The following is a 6,991-nucleotide window of genomic DNA, read 5'->3' as shown; positions in this document are numbered from 1 at the left end:
TTTTAGCATCAGAGGCTTCTTGAAAATTCCTGCTCATTAAGTCAGTCCACAGAGATCAGAGTTCACTGTAACAAAATTACTTATTGGATAGGACCTTAAATCACAAACTTGCATCAGGCTGCACTCTGCTTTTTTGCCAAGTCCTCCCAGCTGCCAATTGCTAGTAACAGTCTGATTAACTTGCTGTACAGTTAACAAATGTACAGTTGGAAGAGTAGCATAGTTAGGATGGCATTTTACAGATTTATAGTTAGAAAGATTATCGCAGTGGAAGGAGACAATCAAAAATGAAATGCTCACCCATATCTTAGGCTTACAGTAGAAAACTCCAAAAGCAGAGATCTCCATAAAGAGACCATTCCCTATGGCAGTCAGCCCTTAAATGGGGTCTAGGAGAGATGCAGCCAGGCTCTACTCCTTCCATCACACAGCTGAATTGCCTACACCTGTGCTCCATGGCTGACTCAGTGCTTGCCTCAGGTGATCAATCAGTGGTTCAGGCTGTGACTCAACATTTCCCATACACTTACCATGATTAATCACTTTATCTTAACTGAAAAGAAGAGAAAAGGAGCAGAAAGGTGAAATTTTTCAGGTTGTCTGTGTTGAAAAGAATGGGTACAGCCATTGATGCTGGCAAGATCTTGTCCAAAGTGTGCTTGTCCCCTGCAGCTGGTGCTGCACTGGTGGCCCCGGATGAGGGATGGAGTTTGTCCAAGTCCTTTGAAAGGACTTGGGCTGGTCATATCTCTAGTACTTGTCCAGTAGTTCGTGATATACAGATCCTTGTCTGCTGGCATGTACATATACTCTCAAGGGAAAGTGTTAGAAATCCTGAAGATACTGCAAATTCAGCTGTGCACATGCAGAGTGGAAGTAGTCTCTTTGTACGTATGCATAGGTAGTGGGCAATCTGAATTTCCCTTTGTGCCATCTTATTATGGCTGCTTAAATCTTTGCACTACTTTTTAGGGCAGCCTTCATATCATCAGCGTGTTTTGTGTGCCTCATCTGAACACCCTTCATAGTGCTTAATCTCTGAGTTTTAAATACTTGTGAGGAACGCATAGTAGATGCAAGACACATTGGATTATTCTTTCCTTTGAAATAGGACCTGATTTTAAAGACCTTATTATCAAGGTCACAATAACAATATATTAGAACTCTGAGCATTACTTAGTAGGACAATTTTAACCCTGAAGTCAAAAGACCTGATTATCAGTATTGAGTGTAATCAAGTAGAATGAGCATATAAGAAATCTTTGCAAGCAACACAACAAAGCAGCTCAATGTTGTTTCCCTTGCAAGGCCACGGCCTTTTCATCACATTGACTGCACAGATATAGCTGGTCTTGCAGTGTTTTCTTCCCTGTCTTTGTGATTATCACTAAGCAACTGGCTCCTCACTGTTTCTCCACTCAGAGCTGTTTCATAGAGATTTGCATCATTTTGAACTTTTTCTTTTTTACAAACTGTATTACAAATTAATGGGCTAAAAGGAAAGTGCCTTGGATGAGTGACATTGCTTTGTAGAAGAATTATGGATTATATTATCTTCTCCAGCTCTCTATGGAGAGAACATGAAAAGCTTCTCCGCAGCCCCCACAGCACCCTACTGCTGCTGAAATCTTGCAGGTTTAGAGGTGTTTCAGCGGTGTCTACAAATAATGTATCAAATGGATGTGCTTATACATAAATCTAGACATCGTAGTTCAACAGCTGAGCAAATCATATGCTGCCAGTGAAATTTAAGACTCGAGATATTCCTATGCAGAAATCCAATTAATATGACCTGTTTGTCCTCTGAGGTTGAAATCTACTGCAAAAAGTATTTATTGTGCTGCTTCTTGTAGCTTACTCCCTAAAAGAGTGAATCTGTCTACAATCTGAGTACTGGGTTGAACAAGAGCAAGTGCTGGATTCTGCACCTGCCCCAGGCCATCCTCTCCTGTGAATCCTGATGCCCTCAGCCTGCTTGTCTCCTCCTGAAGTTCTGTCTGGAGGCTGAGCTCACTGCTGCCATTGGGCACTGACAGAGAGCTGGGCCTGCCCTGCAGACCGAGGCCAGGGCTGGGCCCTCGCCCCACAGGGAGAAATTGTTCCATGCTGGGGAGTCCTAGCATTGTGGAATTCCACTGCAGATTCTAAAGTATGAAGAAGGGAGAAGAACTTACCCATTTTGCTTTTTTATTTATTTATTTATTTATTTTATTGTTTGGATTTGTTTTGTTATTATTTTCTATTGTCCTTTTAAATTGTTTGTTGTCCTGTCTTGGAAAAAGTTCTAATGGAGCAACTGGAATGGATCTTCATGCTGAACTTCAACCCTTCTTCCAATCCAAACCAAAGTCTTCTATTTCTCCAAAGGAACAACTGCCTTTGTAGTTTCTCTGACACTGCCTGGAGGCTGCGGGAAGCTCAGGGCTGTCTGCTGGACTCCTCCTGATGTCCGGGTGCAGCAGTTCAGAGGATGCCAGTCCCAGTCCTTCCCTCTTCCTCACGGCTTGCCTGGAGGTTGCAGGGAGCTCATGGCTGTCTGGACTCTTTCTGTTGACCCTGTGCAGTAGCTCAGAGGACACCAGTCCCAGTCCCAGTCTTTCCCTATTCCTTAGAGCCCGAGAAAGAAGAAGTGAGGGGTCTTGGGGAAGGATGAGGGATGAGGAAGAAAGATGTCAGAGAGCAGCAGCTAGTGCAGGGGCTCTGGCAGATGGTGACAATGCAACCCTGAGATTGAAACTGAGACCCCCTGGTGCACCACTGATGGATGTGGCGTCTTCGGGCAAGCATGATGTTATAGTGCCTGCCCTGCCCTGATGGAAGTGAATTCACCTCCATTGGTTCTTCCTCTGGAAAGAGGTCCACCTCCATGGGTTCGAGATCACCTTCAGGTGGATCAATATCCATCAGCTTGGCTTTGCTGCTGCTTCTCTGAAGCTTCAGCTTCTTTGGTGGAGGAGGATCCATCCTCCTCCAGAAAGGCTCCCACAGTGGGAGGGAAAACCACTCTCCAAAGTGTTCCTTGTGTCACTTGTTGCTGCCACCAAAGTGCAAGTTGCTGTGCAACTGGTGTTTTGTTGTCCCCATATTTATACGGGTCATCAGGGAGGTAGCTTGTGACATACAGCCATGACAGCATGACCCTAAGAATGTTCCATGATGACCAAAACATGGTTGTGTTGGGCAAGGGGATTCTGTGACGTGAGAGTTGTCTTGATTGCCACTAATGGGATTCCATAGGGCCCCATTTTCAAACCAGTTTTATTTAATGTTATTATTGATGAGTCCAATAAAGACCTGGAAGTTATATTAAGTAAATTTGTGGAAGATGCTAAAGGGAGTATTGAGAGATAAAATTGTTAGAAACTGTACAAAGAGGGCAACAAAGATGGGGAAGGGTCTGTAGGGCAAGACATATGAAGCGTAGATGGGTTCCCTGTGTTTGCTCGGCCCAGAGCAGAGGAGCTGAGGGGAGGCATCATGGCGGCTGCAGCTCCTCAGAGCTGCATAAGCTCTTTGTTAGCTGTATCAACAAATAAAGACAAGAGAAAAGGATATCCTGGAGATTTTCCAGTGCGGATTCCATACCTTCTTATTCCACTATGAAATTAAGAAATTTCCTAGAAGGTCTGAAGCAACTTTGCTACAGGAAGCATTGAAATGATTTATAACAAAGCAGCAAGATGCAAAAGAGATATGCAACCTTGCAGTTTCGTAATGACACATACCTAGTGTTTATTAAATGGCTGTTGGTGACATGAGTTACTTGCTTGGTCCCTTGGTGAAGCTGATCGCCTTCAGCATCAAATGTCTTCTGGGAACCAGGAAAAAGCAAGTGACTCTCACCTCCCCTTTTTTGTGCTTTAATCCACTACTGAATGTCCTGGATATACAGGTTACTGTGTAGTAAAAGTCTGTATTTTTAATTCAGGATTTAATTCAGTAGCTGGTCAGGATCGTGGATTCGTCCTTATAGTGGATTTTCCTGAACAAATAGCTGGAAATTGTCACATTTTAGTTGTCTTTACAACTTCTGATAGTTTCATTTGAAGAAACCTCCTTTTTCACATGAACAGGAGCCATTCTGCAAAGACTGTGAGAAGTTCCAAGTCTGAGCTACAGGCAAAGCAGGAGATACCGTTCTCACTCCAAGCAGAAACACCACGGTAAGCACGCTCCTGCCCCAGACACTTGAGCCTTAAAGCCTGAGGTTGCTGACACCTTATTGGAGCCTACAAGGTGATTTTCTTCTGTAGCACATGCTTTCAGTATCCACGTCTCTCCTCTCCCTCTTGCCATTCCCCGTGCTTTGTGCATGCCACGGCCTAAGGTAGTTGTGCTCATGCCTGGAGTGGCAGAACTTCCCTTCCAGCAGCGCAGCAAGGCTCCATTTATTTTTAATTGCTCCCCACTGTGTAGGCCAATTAAGGTTGAAGCCAGCAGGGCAAGGATCACTCACAAACACTTTGAAGGGAGCAGACCCAGCATTTGCTTCGCCGGAAGGCTGCCATTCACACATTTGTGCAAGAATGCAAACAATTGGGCTCACGCAGTGGGATGGAGCTGCCTCGTTCAGTCTGAACCACTTGCTAGTGCAGATGGCAGTGAGAGTGGCAGCACCGCTGAATATTATCCCCGGGGTTAGAAACTTTCCAAATGAGATTTACATTTGTGACCCTCCCCGTTTCAGCAGGAAGCACTGCTAGGGCAGCTTTAGGAAATGCCTCTCATTGTCAGCTTCTGTTTGAGCTCGGGGTTTCATAGCCCTTGAGGTTCAGCAGGCTTAAGTACTTGATCTTTTGATAATATGAAAGGGGAAATGTTAGAGAATAGTAAGCACTGCTTCCATTTTTGGCTCATGTATCATGCTCCTATAATTATCCCTTTAAAATTCTTGTCTGACATTTTCCTAGCTTGAGAACATGGCAGAACAGGGACTTGCTGGGTATCCTGAATACATTTCCAGGAAATCCTGGATGGAGGGTTTGCTGGGTAGATAGGAATTAGCAACCAAATGTTTTAGATGCTGCTGGAAATGTGTCTGCAGGTGCAGTTGGTGATGCTGTGAGCTCTGTGCACTGTCCTGGTTGTGGAAGAGAGCTGGTATTTACTGCCAGCTTTGCTCAAAACTGGGAAATAACAGCATATGCAGTATCAAGATGTGATTGTTAAAGTGGGTCTGCATCAGCTTCTGACCATGGCTTGTGCATTATTATTTGTCAGTTTGTAAATTTATTTGTAATTTTGTTGTTGTTGTTTGTTTATGTGGAGGGGAAGACCCTAAAAGAGAAATGTTATTAGCAGTAAGCCTCTTGTGAATGGATTAAAAATTGTGGCTGCTGCTCATATCCACAGAAGGCTTTTCTAGGGAAAGATGTTCTCTACAAATTTTCATTATGCCTCTCACTGGGCATTTGGTTGGGGAATCCCTGTGTGCCCAGAAGGGCTCATCTCAGGCTGCACATGCTCTTCTTTGCACAGCAGTAATATAAAATGATGCAGCTCGATTGAGACTGCAGTTCCAGTGCGTATGGCTGGCTTTGATTTTACATGTAAGACGTGCAGCCTTGTTCTCCCACGTTACAGAAACGTAGCACTCTCACTTGTGTGTAAATCCTGTTTTTCCCCCAGAAACTCCTCTAGGTGCCTGTGAGGAGCTGTGGGTAAGGCTATTGCCAGGTGTTGGGTCGCCCGCAGCTCCCTGACCCCACTGTGCTCCTTTTCACTCCTCTCCCTGCTGCCCTGCCAGCAAAAAAGAAGTGTTCATATCCCGACAGCAGGCAGGGCGAGGCATTTCCCAACACATAGAGCCATGGGGCTGCACTCCTTAGGGGGAAACACTGATGCTGCAAATGAGTGAAGGGCAGTGCTGCTAAAAAAAAAATGGAGTTTCTGCTGTTCCTTTTGCCCTGATCCCATTTTGTTTCTTGCTGCGTGACTGCTTTATAAAATTTCCCTGCATACAGATTTCTGGGGACACTGCAGCTTTCTGCAGAAAGTCGTTGTGAGGATCAGGGAGCTGAGAGCTGCTACGGCAAGCTACCTATTAACGTTGCTAAGGGCATGAGTTTTGTTACATTAAATGTATGTCAGCAGTCGAGTAAAATTTCAATTAAATTTCATCCTCCATGGCACCAAGAACAGCATTGTTATCTTACAAAATATTCACATCTCTGATGAGCGCAGCTTTGTGCTGATTTTTAAGAAACTAAGCCAAATATGTATAACATGAATTGCTGCTTTTTTTGTTTCTCTTTAGATACCTACAACATTACTATGAATACATAGTAATAAAAAAATCAAAATTCTTAAGCAGTCTTTTCCGAAAAGAAATGCAGTTTCTTAAATAATGTCTAAAAGGAGATGTATTTGTGCATTACACATATTTCATTTGTGTGATGAAATAATATAATGCCTGCCTGTATTTTAATCTGACATTTGGTCGCTGTACTGCGTAGAGATAGAGCAGTTTTCTGATCACAGAGCTGGGATTCTCCAGCAGATGCAGAATTGTTTTCAGCACGGCAGAGAGCTGTAGCCGGGGAAGAGACAAAGCTGTTCATTGTCAGACAAAGGTTTATCTCTCTGGTTGCCTGTAGCGTATGGTTTGTAAGTTAGGATATGACTGAGTGCCTATATTTGTAGGGCTGCTATAGAAATCTACATGTGTGCATTTGGAATGCAATTTTTCAAAAGAAAGCTGGATGTGCACTCCTGTATGCAGTTAGTCATTTTACTATGATGCTTGTAGCATGAAAGCTCAACAACTGTGTTACAAAAGAAACAGTATTATGATCATTTGTCTTGCTTTCCCCAGGATTGACAAATTCATTGTGTATCAATACATCAAAAGAAGTTTATATGGTAAAGCTGTTATATCAGAGGAAAACCAAAACATTAGATAAAAGGAAACTGCTATCCTATATTCATGAACACCTAACAACATTTAGAAAGACAGCATCCAATTTAGACCAAACCCTATAAACTGTATTAT

The 6,991-nt window shown here is 43.4% G+C and overlaps 1 pseudogene; it reads right to left on the bottom strand.

Moving 5' to 3' along the window:
- Window positions 1-2,386: 2,386 nt before the first annotated feature.
- Window positions 2,387-4,080, bottom strand: LOC149917435 (uncharacterized; annotated as a pseudogene).
- Window positions 4,081-6,991: the final 2,911 nt, after the last annotated feature.

The sequence above is a fragment of the Phasianus colchicus genome, chromosome 6, assembly GCF_987193195.1.
Source record: "Phasianus colchicus chromosome 6, bPhaCol1.hap1.1, whole genome shotgun sequence".
Taxonomy (NCBI): Eukaryota; Metazoa; Chordata; class Aves; order Galliformes; family Phasianidae; genus Phasianus; species Phasianus colchicus.
The sequence above is the reverse complement of the archived record's forward strand: the minus strand, read 5'-3'. Positions and strand labels throughout refer to the sequence as shown.